Source organism: Polistes canadensis, unplaced genomic scaffold (assembly GCF_001313835.1).
Source record: "Polistes canadensis isolate GaletaPanama2010 unplaced genomic scaffold, ASM131383v1 scaffold_34, whole genome shotgun sequence".
NCBI lineage: Eukaryota > Metazoa > Arthropoda > Insecta > Hymenoptera > Vespidae > Polistes > Polistes canadensis.
The window spans coordinates 554,843-570,586 of record NW_014569581.1 but is presented as its reverse complement, the minus strand read 5'-3'; the positions used below and the strand labels follow the sequence as shown (position 1 = coordinate 570,586).

At 39.6% G+C, this 15,744-nt stretch overlaps 1 protein-coding gene across 1 annotated transcript in view; it reads left to right on the top strand.

Annotated features, from left to right (window-relative positions):
• Positions 1 to 6: 6 nt before the first annotated feature.
• The window catches only part of LOC106784382, a 43,109-nt gene continuing 27,371 nt past the window's right edge, over positions 7 to 15,744 (top strand). The window contains exon 1 of the mRNA XM_014743857.1: positions 7 to 719. The gene's annotated coding sequence lies outside the window, so the exon portion shown is untranslated. The remainder of the gene's footprint in view (positions 720 to 15,744) is intronic.

Sequence of the window (15,744 nt, the reverse complement as noted above, 5' to 3'; positions counted from 1 at the left end):
TATATATATTAAACGTTTCTATTCTTATCTAAGAAAATTATATAACGGTACTTTTTCGAGCATAGACAGCATTGCAATTTGAATACAGTATAGATAGTGTATTTATAGAATTTCTCGATCGAATGTTTGCAATTTTTACATTTTATTATGAATATATACATGTGATTCGAAGAACATATATCTATCTACAATCTGACATTTTATAACAGTAATAGAGTAGTATAACGCGAGTTTCTTCACTTTTCATTGTTTTCTCTTTATTCTTCCGTTCGTTTTTTTGCACGTTATCTACTCTGTTCATCAGACTCGCAAGATTTCATCCACGTGAACGGAAAAGGTTTTGAGACTCTTTATTTCTTTCTTACCAAAGAGAATGCGTAGTTCGATATCGAGAAAGAAGAGAAAAAAAATGAAAAAAGGAAACAAATAAAATCTTACTGCTCGAGATTAACGTAATATCCGTTCTCGCGAAAGTGGCCCTCCCTCTTTTAAAGATCTTGGTGGTCTCACCAAATGGTTATCCTTCGTCGTTGAGGAACATCGTGATTGGTTCGCGTGGGGGCTAAGTGCATCGACGAAAAAAGGAAAGGATCGCCTGGAGGCTTTGTAATTTTCGATCGTCCACCGAAAATTTGCTGACCAGGGAAGAAGCATGGATGGAGAACGGAGAATGGGGAGGTTCGAGGAACAGCCATATTGCGTTTCGATCTTCGTTGCAGGTAATACACCCTTTTGCCCTTATACTTATATGTATATATGCGTATGCGTATGCGTATGCGCGTAGAAAAAAATGATTAGTTGTAATTTATTGAAAAATAAAGAGGAAAGAGGAGATGCACCGTTGTACGTGGGGATACACGTTGTCGGTGGGGGGTAAAAAGTAGCGTGCAAGTGAGATAAACAACTGCGCCGGAGAGAGGGCTCTTGATCTCGATTAGGAGAAGCAGCGAGCGCGCCGCTCGCACTTGCTTTCAAGACATCGACTTGGTAACGCCGCGCAGTCTTCGAATCTCTACGGATCTAACGGATCTCTTTTAGTTCGATGTAAACATCGCGCGCATACTAACGTCATACGAACACCACCACCGAGACATTTACTGGGATTATTTCAACAATTACCGTGTCCTTTTCCTATTATTCTTTCTTTTGCATGTCCCGAAAAGTGAGCGTTCAAAGTTTCTCAAGATTTAGTGTTCGAATAAAGTCTAATTGGTAATAAAGACAAATTTACGGTAGACATTGTGGTAGGTAGAGGATTGTGTGGCATCGACCAACTATTTCTGACAACAGCGGACGACGAAAAACAGCTTCAGTTTCACAGTTGAAAGTAGTCTCTTGGAAGGAGCGTGTCGGATCTTGACGTGCTCAGCAACGTGGGAAAGGGAGCGTGATCATCGGTGAGTGGAGACGATCTAACGTTTTACAGGAAACAAGCGTAGGTACGAATCAACGAACGAAGCCAGTGCAGTCATCGTATTTCGTTTTTTACGCTTTCATGCGGCCCGCCAACACCAAATCTTTTGAATTCAGGACTTGGTGGCGCGCTAATCAGCCCGCTTCTGCTAACATTCTTATATTTTATAACTAATTCATTTTGAGTTGCTTTATTTTGGAGGATTCGTAATTTTCTTCCTTATATTTTTCTTCTTTTTCACCGTCAAAGCTCTCATATTTATTTTCATCATTTTGTTCGATGTTAATAGCTGGTCATTTCGTTTTTCATATATTCATTCGGTATAGATTTGTTTTCTGAAGCTTGAATATATTAGAAAGTCGAAGATTAGAAATAGGAAGAAATTTTCGTTTTTTTTTAACATTGAAATCTTTCACTCGAACTAGTCTGTAGATCACGTGTCTCTCTATTTGCTGAAACGTGAAGCAAGCTGCACGCCCTATTTCCAATTGTTCCAAAGTTTCACCTATGTTTCCGCATATGTAAAAAGGCAGGTGTGCGTTATATTAACGGATAGATAAGCCTAGACGCCAAAAGTAGTTTGTTAAACGAAAGTCAGGAAGTTTTATCATTTCGAAAGACACATTGTGTGCGTACAGAGAAAGAGAGAGAATAGAATTTCATAATCCTTCCTTTTAGTAGTTGAACGGAATTCGAATTTACCAATATTAGTTATAAATTACACGTAATGGTTTCCTTTTATTATTCTGCGTTTTACATTTATGTTTTATCGTTAGTTAGAAATTAGTTGCATCTAAACATATTTTCAGTATAAAAATGAAGAGTTTGGTCCGTGAGTAGTTGGCATGTTTTCGACCTAAAAGATGCATCTTGCTTCGATTGACCAATCGCTAGAAAGGCTGATGAAAATTGTGTAATATTCCGCGGCATCCCTGTGAAGAAATCGCGGGGTTGCGTCAGGACTGCATCAGGGTTGCGTTTGCAAACTTTAGGAACAATTGGTATAGCATATAATAAAAAATATATGATATATATTTCTGATTCGATCGGTTGTCATTTTCGTCGTCGGCTTTTTCCAATGTCTCTTTGTAGATCTTTCGTTGTGCAAAAGAGATAATAACGTAAGTAAGGATTGATTTCAACTTAATTCAATATTTACGCGTATTCCATACTTAAGGGGTATACTCGTCGTTGCTTCATTTGCTTGATACAATTTTGGTACACACTTTTGAAAAAAGTCGTCACAGTTAACTGGTTAATTTTGAAATACGAAATGGAAAGATATCTCGTCATTCGTCTGTAATGCGTTAAATCTGTTACTTCGATCGGTGAAATATATCTCGTTCTCTCCGTTTCTCTTTTTCCATCTCTCTCTTACCCTCGAGAGAACATCTCCGGAGAAGAGGATCCCTGACCGGCGAACGATCCTCGGAACCAGAAAACAATGCCGATGGAAACGGGCATCTTTCCGCTTGCAGCCAAACACAATGCGCGATTTTTACGACTGCCGAGGGAAAAAGATGTTATGGCTTTCTCGACGTAAAGACAGAGAGATGGACATTTGAAAAATTTCTTTCTCGCTGGTGGAAAGAAATAAAGGATGATAGATAAGGGACGAAAGTTGAATCTCTTTTGTGCGTGACCGGCGGCACACCTTTCCTATAAATGTCTAATTTTATCTTATTCCTTAGATACTGGAGTTATCGTATTCGTGTTTCTCGACTAAGGGAAACAAAGGTTAACTATTTCGAAAAGAAGCAAACAAACGTTTGATATTATCGATATAAAAGTGCATATTTAACGGAATAACCCTTTACAAGTTTTCTTTTAAGATGGAGAGAATGAGAGAGTTAGAGAGTAAGAAAAAAATACAAGAAAAAAAGAGAAAAGATATAATTCTCTAAGAAGAGATCGGGATCGTTACGGTGAGAATCCGTTGGGGATACAAAAGAGCGGGAAGAAGAAAGTTCACGATCCAAGTTAAAGTGCGGGCCGAGTTTGGTCGGAGTGTGTCTAACGGGGCAACGTCACGGCACGTTAACGTTCCAAGAACGCGAAGGGTCTCTTTCTCTTTCTGTCTATTTTTTCCCCTTTTCCCCCTTTCCCCCTTTTTTTCTTTTCGCCGGTCATTTTCCATACTTCGCCGATCAGCGATGGCATATTCGGTTTTTAGGCCGAGCTCCCGGAAAGCATTTCATTACGAGAAGAATCGTTATTTCTTTTTCACCGTTGTATGTACAAATCTATGTATTTATGTATCTATGTATTGTAGAATTCACCGTGCGAGACTCGTTTGTCATTCATCTGTAAATTTGCATACGGGAAAAAAAGAGAGAGAAAAAAAAAGACAATATTCTATGATGCTCAATGTATAGCATAACTTCTATTAGTATAGATAGTAATTACAAGTTTAAAAAGTGTAATTAATTTTTCAAATCAACTAGAAACTTTTGGACCAACCTTTACTAGTAATTATAATATTATACTGTATTATTATTACGTACGTTCTAATTATATATGCTTAGCATAGTATTATTAATACATTAGTAGTTTACTAGTAAATTAAGTAATGCAATACTGTATTATACTATATAATAAGTATAATTTGTAATTAGAAAATCTTAACTTTCGAATACTTTAACGAGCCGAAAATCAATGAGAAATACTTCCAAAGTAATGATATAATATTAAGAAGTATATAGTAGATGACAAGTAGATGACAATATACTATACGTAGTAGAACAAATATCGAGTGATTATAGATTGAGCAAGGAAGAATAAAAGATTAGTAAGATTTTGGAAGATAAGAAATGAAGTGGAATCGAAAGGATGTCATCGTGGGTCATCCACCGGGCACGGAGAAAGCGTTCGTCCAGTGCGTATTATAATTCCAACGTACAGGATTGAAGGTAGTTCTCCGATTGTGAGAGTTTTTCGCGCGAACAGCTGTTACTCGGCGTTCGCAGGGAACGCGTGGCCTCTCACGGATGCTTACCGCATATCGTCGAGGTAATAACGTAACATCGTTTTGTCTGCTTGCCACAGATTGCATTATCTATAGACAAGCGTTCTCTTAGCAAACGTTCCCGTTTCTTTTCAAATAGCTCGCTTATAACGCGACACTTGCACGACGAACGAATAAAGAACAAATAAGTCATTGTTATATATCTTTGTATTCTACTATTACGTGAATCGACAATTTGTCGAATACTTGGGTCAACGTTCGATAGTTCTCTGGAAAATGCAATCTGGTCTCGCGACCTTCGGAAAGACCAGCCGGCTGTACTTCGTCGCTCGGAATATGCAAAAGGATCAAGTATATGCGCAACCCTGACGTTTATTCAGCTATAATCTTTTACGCGCGGATCGTCTCTCATTTACCATTCAGATATTCCAGTTTTTCTCATGGAATTCCAAGGGTTGAGAGTCAAGGATCGCGAGCATTCGCGATTTCTCTCATGGGACGATGAAAAAGGTGCGAATGAATAATTGTGAAAAAGGGGGCAAGGGAAGTAGCAGAGAAACCGAGCAATAACCTTCGTACGCGGAAACGAGACCTTAGCGTGTGCTCGGACCACCATAAAGTCTTACCTAATGTTCGAGAGCCGACGATAAGGACCGCACGAATGGCGAACGATAGTGACTCGTTCGTCGTCGTGCTCAATGGCTCGAGACTTTCACGAACATTCCTCTCTTCTTGGGGAGGAGACTCGCCTTAGCCAGCGGCAACAAGAGCAACGGCAACGGCAGCACCACCACCAGCACCACCACCAGCACTACCAACAGCAACAGCAACAGCAATGCACCGCAGTCCCGTTCATCTTTCGCTCGTATTCTCCACCTGTCTTCTCTTTCTCTCGCACACTCGGACACACAGAGAGCAGCAACTTCTTCTTATTCTTGTTTCCGTTCGTGTTTCCGCGGGATTGCTTTCAGCCTCGGGATCGGAGTAAGGCTTCTTCGATGATAACAGCGCGAGACGTTTCACCGGAACACGAGCGGAAAGTCGCGTCGCGGAAGTCCCGTTTAATCTGTCAAACTCTGTTTTACGAGCCGAAGCCCTCTTTTATTTTTCATTTCCTTCTTAGACTTTATAATTTCAAACCCTCCGGCTTTTTCGAATCGATACCACCGTCCATCCATCTAGCGTCTTATTTTTACGACGTTTTTTTTCCCGAACTGTACGATCCGAAAGGAAAGTATATATACGTACGATGATTCTTTACGAGCATATTTATATTCGACAAATAGATTTCTTCTCTCCATAAATAGCATTATAAGATAACTATGTACTTGGGTATCTTCTTCGTTTCAAGTTTGAAAGATTTCCGTCCGAGGGAAATCAGAGGTTTGGTCGGTGATGTGTTTACGTTAGAGAAAGTCGGCTAAGATGACGGATCATTCTTGGGAAGAGAAGAAAGAATTTCCTTAATTTATACAAATAGGTAGTATACGACTAAGCTTACGTGTATACTTAAATATCTTTTCTACCCACCCACCTACCTACCTACCTACCTAAGATTTGACTAGACCGATAGATTAGGATACTATCACTGTAGGAGGAACGTTGCTACGAACTAGGAAGCGAATTGCGGTGGACAACGTCGTCTATAGAACGTAATGGCCGTTCGAAAAGATTTTTCCTTGGTCGATCGTTGACGAGCGATGCTACACGAGCTATATATTAAGACCGTTCGGAACGGCTTCCATGCAATATGCATCGAACCCTGAATACCGGTATTACGGTGTATTCCCGAGAAATGATTATCCTTTGAAAGGATCTGCATTCCAGCAGGCCTCTTTTTGCAAGGTCGGCCTTTATTATTCCAGCAGTGGTTGCGTAACGCCAAGTCGACTCGGTCTATACCGAACGAAAAGTTTTCCTTTTACGAAGTCCGCCTTTTTCGGTGTTACGTATGTCCTATCTCTCTCTTTCTCAAATTTTCTTTTTGTTAAGGCTACAAAATAAGGTCGGTGGCATGCTGCAAGCAGCACGATTTCTAGTACGTCGCCCTTTTCTCAGGGTAATACTTTGGTATGCAGCCACTGTAGTAACGAGGATGCGAAGTAATAACTCTGTCATATACTTTCTCGCCAACGCATGCTTTTTATAGCATTAGTTACTTACTTCAAATTGTATCATTTGGTCAATTTTATTTTATCAACTTATCGAAATATCTATTATTTGATGTTTTCTTGTTTTTTTTCTCCTTTACTTTCAGTCGAATCGAAAAGAAATATTTTCGCATACGTACGCATACATATATACATATATAGCAACTCGTAGAAAGCTGCAGCAACGGCAACGGCAGCAGCAACAGCAGCAGAAGCACATATCGCGTGTACGTCTCACGGCTATTTACCCTCGGTACTTACGGCTCGTTTCACTCGCGGCACGTTACGTTGTTGCCCGTTGGTACGCACATATAATTATGCCGAGTATACGCGTGTAAGATTTCTTCGAGACTGTCCATGGTAACCATTTCTGTCTTAAGGTAACAACAACGAAGATGACGACGACAACAACCAACAACAATAACAGCAACGTTACTCACATTGCCTATCTTCTATCTCTGCTTGTCTTGAATCGATCTTTAGAATAAGAAAGAGAGATAAAATGCTTGAACCATCGTTATAATGATAGAGATCAAATTTCCTTGGGTTTTATTATTTTTAACCAGTCATTATAATATATAAATCATACGAAAATGCATATATTCGTGTAGATAACGAGAGTAAGGAATGACTTGATATGGGTTAAAGGATTCTTCATTCTCGTTACGGTTAACGGTTGATTTTGCATCTTTCATTTATTTCTGTTACGTTGTTGTTGTTACATTATTACCGATATTTCGTACAAGTTTAGATACGATAACGTCGAGAAAGTAACGTTTACAATTAGATAAGATTCTCGATGTAGAATTGAGAATGATCTTCGAGTCGATCACTAGGAGTTACATTCTTATTTATAAAATCTGCGTATCATCAAGATTGTAACGCGATTCGCATAGTCTCGTTCAATACGTGTGCAGGGATGCGCGAATAAGAAGAGATTTCGTAGCTTATCTTAGAAAATGATCTTGATCCCGATCGCATCCCGATCAACTGCACGATTTATATACGTACCTCGATATATGATCGCTTCGATTTTTGCATCAGTGTAACTAACTAATACAACTTTCAAAGATATCTCTTTATATAAATACATATATACATATAGACAAATATAAATATAATATATACATATATGTACACGTGACTAGCACGCGTGAACAACTCCTGCAAGGCGTTTTTGTGGGATTCTAATCGCGGTAACTCGTTTCGTATTATACGTGTGCCAGATAAATATATGCCTTCCTCTGGTGCTCCCCGGACCACGTGCTCGGAATACCAAGCTTACTTTTACATATTTACTTGACGAACGCGTTACGCCTTCCATCGCTCCTCTCTCTCTCTCTCTCTCTCTCTCTCTCTCTCTCTCTCTCTCTCTCTCTCTTTCTCTTTCTCTTTCTCGAATATCTTGTATTTTTTTCCTCTTTTTTTTTCATTCATACGTGTGCGATCGTTCCTACCTACGTATGCAGATAAATAATACATACATATATACGTACACGAATGCGTACGTATATTTGTATTTACGAATGTATGCCAGGGAAAGTATAGGTTGAACAGTGGTTCTATAAAGCAAGGAACGCTCGATCGATTCTTAAAAGGACCTTGCGAAGAACGATCTTGCGTAGGATTGGTCTTACAAGCTAGGTTAAGATAGACCTTGTTGATTATTTCTTTTTAATCAATCTTTTTTTTCTTTTTTTTTCTTTTTTAATGAAATCAATTTAAAATTGAATTCTCAATGAATATATATATAGAAATTTATCGATCTATATACCTGGTATCGTTACGATGATATTGATAATATGTAGTTTACCATAGCAACCGTGGCAACTAGTAGCGGTAATTCCTTTTCCATAGATAGTTATGAATTCCCATGGATTCTTGCGAATTTATGGCTGCGCCAGGAAATTCCCTAGATATATCCAGTTAGTCTATAAGTGATTTAATGAGCGCTGCCGGCAATAAAGAGCATGATTCCCTTCGGCCTGTTGGATAAATTTCAACTTAACTATCTTATCATAGTTTAATGCGGTACAGTTGAATAATCATCTAGGTGATCATCTGAAATAAAAAGGGTATAAATGATATTTAATAAAAGAATAAGAATACAAATTGAAAAATTGGACTTTGTTACGCCTGTTGCACGGGTCCTCTCTTCGAGTTGCTCTTCATCTTCCTCCTCGCTTAGTTTATTTTATTTGGATTCAATCCAAATGAGTGTTCGCCCGTTCGTCCAATCTTTCATTTTATCGAGACTCGTTGTTCCCTTCCGTGATGGATAGAGTTTAGAAATAATTGAATTGTAATTAGTAAGCGAGCATGTGTGGGTTATTTTTGTTTTTTTGTTTTTTTTTCATTTTTCTTCCGAAAGTTCTGGAAAGGTATTACACGTTGTAAGCTAAGTACTACATAGCACGTAGGCAAACATATTACGAGCAAGAAACGATAGGAGAATGGGCATGCAATAAAATGCAAGGAACAATTAATGCCGAGCCGGACGTAAATACGTATGTATCGTATAGGTACGTACTAGATACTTACCTACGTATAAGCAACGCGATCGGTATAAGTAATATAAGCGGCAGTTTAAATCTCTAAGTAATTGCCAATTATACGCATAATAAGCAGTTAAAAGTGAAATTAATTACCTTTTGCTAGAATGAAATCTTATTTGCTCGTCCTCCTTAAGTACGAGAGCCCTTCGGGAAAAAAAAAAATTGAAAGAAACGGGCGCGGTGCAACCATTCGATTTTCCATTTCCCTTAGTATTTAATTGATCGTTCCTTCTTCTCTTTTTCCGACCTTTCTCATTTTTCGAAACCTCGTACGGAATCCTTTTCCTCTCTTGCGAACCATTTACGGAATGCGAAAAATCAAAAGCGAAAGTCTTCGAGCACGGGTGCGTAAGTGGTCACTCGTCCATGTATTTGTTCATCTGTGGATAGATAGCGTGGGTGCGAAATACGCTATTCCATTCTCGAAAACGTTGCCGAACATCGTCCAACAACAATAACTTTTCAAAGCAAGTTGATTGCGATATTTAGTTCGAGCGATTGTTTCTCGAGGAAGTAATAGGAAGCTTTCGTAAGAAACTGAAAGTACTTATATCCATTCGTATGAAATTTCATCTCGCGAACCGACGAGGAGAGGTCTAACCTTTGATACTATTCAAAAGCGATATTGCAATGTCCGAATATTTTGGAACGTCATCTAAATGGAAAGTAATTCGTCATAGGTTGTTTTCTATCCTAGATAAATACGCTCTCGATCCTTCGAGCTAGGCGTGTACGCTCGAGTTGGTTGCTGCGGTATGGCGTTTAGGCCTCTCTCTTTCTCTCTCTTTCTCTTAACCGAAAGAGAACTTAGAGATTCCGTTGAACAAGAGGAAGGCAGTCAGCGTGGCACGGAGGAGGAACGTTCGCCAGTTGAACGAGAACGATAAGCCGAAGAAAAGGAAAGTGAAGCAGGCGGGTCGAGTTGAATCGTATCGAATCCGTGAGACCGTGTCCTTGGCCTGCGATCGGCCAATCTCGATTCCGGTACTTGCTGGGATATTTCACTTTTCCCTGTCATATTAAATTTTCCCTGTAATATGGTTTCCTCCTACGGACAATCGAATCGCGAAATGTGTTGATCAATCGTTGATTCACCTCTACGAAAATGTGGAACAAGTTTTGATTGTCATCTTCGTTGATCCTCTCGTAGTTCTTATTTACTCAGTCAGTACTTTATCTACGTTAACGGTTTATACTTCAACAGATGCGAGTCATTTCGAAGAGTTCATCCGTCTTAAACTTCTCACAAGTGGCAAGAGACGTGCAGCAACAGCAGCGAACGTCGGCATGCACTTTCGACGATGGATTTACTGCGAAACATCTGTCGAGGGGTAGGAGGGGGGGGGGCGTTAATTCGAGGCTTCACGGAATAACTAAGCTTTCGCTTGGGGTTTAGGTTTTAATTAACGAGGCAAGGTCTCACGACGAAGCCTGCCAACTTCCTTGAGAACGGACCCGCCATGGTATTGTATCAGTGCGTACTCGTGTTTACTCTTTCCTTTCCCCCATATTTTCACCGGCGTAACGTTATTTTCGAAGATGTAAGATTTATCGTCGCGCCCGAGTAATAATAAGACGACCTTCGCGCGACCAGGGAGAAAGTAGATCATCGTTCGACCATAATCGATCATCTCTCAAACCAGTCCCGTTTCGATACTTCTCTAATTCGACGGGAGATAAGATACGGAGTGAGAGAGAGAAAGAGAGAGAGAGAGAGAGAGAGGAGGGCGAGTAATACTAACTCAGTGATATCGAGAAAAGAAAAGAAAAGAAAAGAAAAAAAAGAGAGAAGAGTAGCGAGAAAAACGAGAGAGAGAGAGAGAGAGAGAGAGGGGCGGAAGGAAAAGCTGCCGGGCAACTTTCGAACAACGTTTTCGTATTCTCTCTCTCTCGAGAGACAGGTGCCACGTGGATCGTTACCTTTTCGGGACCAGAAAAGAAGATTCATTTCTTTTAAGGATAGTTAACAACAGAAGATAGATAGTCTATCTGTATTTATTATAATTCGAATGAATTTGTTACGTTTCTTCTTCTGTATGTTTTTGACTTTTCTTTTTCTTATTTGTGATTTATCAGATGCATTAGACGAGGAATTAATTAGACATCTTTCTTCATATAGTTGCATCATATATTTTTGTTCTATTCCAATCTCTCTCGTATCATCATCTCATTTAGAAGGCTCGAGATAATTTTAATTAAAAGCGGAACACCCGGAATAATAATAATCGAGATCTTGTTCGTCTCGCAACGAGCTTACTCATCGTCTTACACAATTCGTATAACATTTTTGATTCTCTTTGCTTTCATCCTCGCGAGAACGATTCGTTCTCGAGTTCTTTTCTCTTCTCCTCTTTTCTTTTTCTCGTTGTCATTCCGTTTCGATCTTACCCTCCGGTCATCGACGATCTGGGTCACAATTAAGAAGAAAGCCAACGCCGATACTATTAAAGTTTAATGGAAGTCCGCCAAGGACTTTCTCATTCGAAGTGCGAAGTGTTGATACGCCCATCGGTTAAGAGAGAGAGAGAGAGAGAGAGACAGAGAGAGAAAGAAGGAGAGACACGTTATGTCTCGGTTGGAAAGTTTCTATACTTATTCGAGTTGGTACTGCATAAGAGAAGTATATTGACGTATGCATGCGTGTGAGAAACATTTCGCCTAGTTTCCGTTCTCGGAGGAACTGGACCGTCCAATTGCACTCGAGAAAATCTTTCTTTCTTATCACCTCCCTCTCTTCAAACCCTGTTTCCTTCGTTCCGCTTATTTCTTTCTCCCCTTCTCCGTTTCTTTTCTCATTTCGTATGCATAAAAGGAATTTGAAGCAGTGGAAAAAAAAAATGAATACGTTTGATGAAGTAACACAAAGAATCGGAGATCGGAAAATTTGATAGACATCTTTGAGAAGTTTTCGGTAGTTAACTTTGAATGCCTGTTAAGTAATGGGATTAGAAATTTATGAGGAAAGTGGAATGGAATTCATTTTCTCACGTGTTTTACCATCTTAAGTAAACAAAGCGGATCGCGAAAGTTGGGCCTCGTATATTCATTTAAGTATTCATATTGTGTTTCTAATCAGATCCATATCTTCTTTGTACTCATTAATACGCGTTTAACATTATTTTTACGAGGAAAATTATAACTATACTTGCCAATAATTTGATGACTTAGTAAAAGCGATGCATAAAATAATGGTATAAGGTAATCGTAAAATAAGCGAAAAGTAAACGGAGAAAAATGACACGAACAAGGAAGCGAATATAAAACACGAATGTGCAATAATATCAGCAAACATATCAACGATACCATATATAGTTTGATTCTTTAATATGTAAGAACGTGAGTCAATTAAGTACACATTCCGTCCTGTTTACATTTGACGTAGAAGAGGAAGGGAAGAACGAAAAGAAGGCACGACCACTACGCTCGAAGCGAAGGTTAAAGTTTCATTAGAGAGAGTTATGTCTTATTTAGTTATTTATGCGGAACACGATAAGGCACGATCGGTGCAGCTGCATCTACGATTCTCCGAGTGGTCCTATTCGTTGCAAGCAAACAACCTTGACTCTTCGACAGACATCAACGACATTTTTTTATATTCTATAATATATATATGTACATGTATGATTGTGGTTCGTGGAAGATTACATTGCGTTGAATCGGGCGATTTTTCATTCTCGAGATTATATCGAAAGGCTTGAAATTCCGAAGGCGGAAAGTGCCTTAGGCGTTGCTCCCCGACCACCAATGAGGGTGCTCGGAGATTAGACAAGCCGGTACTTAGAACCTGTAACGAAGTCCGCGAGAAGGAGGTTTAACACGCGAGCGTGTTGCACCGGGTCACGTAAGTCGAATTCAAGAATCTTAACGGAGATCGAAGGAGTTCGTGTTACCGATCGAAAGGGTTAATTAGTAGGCTGACTAGCGCCAGCTAACCTGTAACTTCGAATGCTCGTCAGATTTTTCTCTTTTCCTTGCGATAAGCATTAAGAGAGATATCATTTTTTTCCTTTCAAATGGGGGTACTATCAATGGTTCCCAAACTTATAACGAAACAAATGCACTTTGCAAAGGGTTCGATAAAAATAAATTCAACGCTTTCCTTTCCCACATTCATTTTAACGCGATGAATTAGAAGATTATTATCTTATATATCTATCGAGTAGATAACTTGGAAAAATGCCTAACCCTTCGTTACGGACACTTGCGTGCACGATAATCGTATCGTTGATTTTTTTTCATTACGTTAACTTATCGTTTACCTCGAGGTATGGGTTACAGACGGAGGATTTTACGATTACGATTCTACGATTTCGTTAAGAAGAAGAAGAAGAAGAAGAAGAAGAAAAGGGAGGAGGAAGATCGTTGAGAAATCGCACGTGTAAATACTCCCTCTGTCAGATTAGTGCTTTCGTTTGTAGTACCAGTGAAAGCTTAAAACCCCTGCGAATAAAGCTATCCCGTAGAGAGAAAGAGAGAGAGAGAGAGAGAACTCGCACCCGCTGCTAGAAGTAATCCCAACTGATATGTAAATTCTTTTAATACCGTGGAACTCCCTCTTGCACGTACGTGCGATACGCAAATCCTTATTGAAATCGCTGCGTATCCCAGTTATAAAGTAAAGACTATGCGATATATTTGATGGAAGATAAAACGCGAGAGAAAGATAGAAATAGAAGATATAATAAAAAAACTTTTTTACGCATTTAGCATATTTTTACGATAATGATAGTTGAAGCAATTATTTTGTACAAATTTCTTTTGAAAAAGAAAAAAGGAAAAAAAAAAAAGGAAAATCGATCGACGAAGATGATAGCGAAATAAATCTCGTTAACGAGATTGAATCTTTGATCATTTTCTCTAGATCTTCGTCCGGCGTGCGTGCAATTAAGGAACGTTTCTCTCTCTCTCTCTCTCTCTCTCTCTCTCTCTCTCTCTCTCTCTCTCTCTCCCTCTATTCCTTCAGTTCGAGTAAATATTTACCCTTACGACCTATCGTCGATAGAAAACACGCGACGCCTCGCTTGCACTTTCGTTCACGCCGGTGCAGCCGGCAAGCTTGAGAATTATTTCATGTTTTCGACCCTCGACGTTTACTTATTAAATACAGGAGTGACCTTTGACGCCCATAATGTAATAGAAACGCGCGGCAAGGAGCGCACACAGGTGGGCAGGCAGCCAGGTATCCTCCTCGTTGGATACACACGTAACTCTTTACGTCCGTCCGCCTCTTTTTGTCTTCCTCACCCTCCTCCTCGCACCTTTTCTTCTTATTTTTTCTTTTTTTTCTTTATTCTTTCAAGTTTGACTCGTATCCACTGCGATAAAACTGATTTACTCGCCCGAAGAGGTCGACGCAGCTGCGCTCTGATATATGCAGCCGAGAATCTTCAAGGACTTTCTCTCTCTTTCTCTCTCTCTCTCTCTCTCTGTGCTTCCCCTTCTCCTTCTCCTTCTCCTGTCTACGACGAGGCAATTTAATTTATGACCGAAGTAGTCATCAGCGCGTGCCGAGTGAATAAAAGAGTGGGACTGCCGTACCGCTCAAGAGAGAAACCCTTTTTCTTTTTTTTCCCTTCCTACCTTTCTTTTATTTTCGATCTCTCTTGGTCGCTCGGTCCCTTCTTTTTAGTGGTTTAATAATAATCGAATATCGAATGACGGAAGAACGAAAAAGCAACCGGTCGATAACGCGACGGATTATTATGCTCCCGTAAAAACGTGTCCGTTTTCTAATTAGTTGAAGCTTTTAATTATAGATCGATTTAATATACGATTGGTTAGACTCGTCATATTACACTTAAACACGATGGATTTGTATCTTTCGGAATGATTCGATTAATAAAATGCATTAAACGGTTGCGACCTTTTCAGTTTTCTTTGTGGAAAGAATGAAATCGGGCGTTTTAATGATTCCCTTCGATCTTGGTAACGAGCTCGAAGGAAGAGAGGAAGAGGAAGAGAGATCGTGGCTTCCACCGATTAGTTGGAACGACCATTCGTAAAGCAATAACCGAGTAGGAACGTTGAAAATCGTTGAACCGCCGGCTGCTAGAAACAGGCCAATAAATAAGCGGCCAGATCGGCGCAATTATGTGGCAGATTAACATCTATGACCAGGGTATACAGTTACATTGGGCGTATACTTTGCTTTCTACCTACATATGGTACATATATACAGAAATGCATACATACGAATAACGTATTCGCAAGATCCAAATGCAACGCGTTTACATGTTCCGTGCCTACTGCGTAATGCTATTTCTGCCACACTTCGCTGGGTATCGCGCGAGTGTGCGTGTGTTGCACTCTATGCAAGATCGCGCGTAACAACTTTGGTATTTGCCCGTTTCGAATCGCCAACCCGATTTCCAATTTATCGGCAATTTTACGACGAATTTGATGGCGCATCGGGTCCTAGATAAATGACGAACGACTATTCGTTCACTTTGTTAATTATTTCATTTTCTTTCAATCTGTCAATGTATTAGAGGTATGTAATAACTTGCACTTATATAAATGTATTATTTTAAGAGAAAATGATGCATCTAATTGAAATTGATTTGCATCATTATTAAAGTATCAAAGCGAGTTAACTCGTCATAGACGGATTTAACGATACGTAGAAAATTCTCGTCTAGTGACGTAAGAGAAGCATAGATT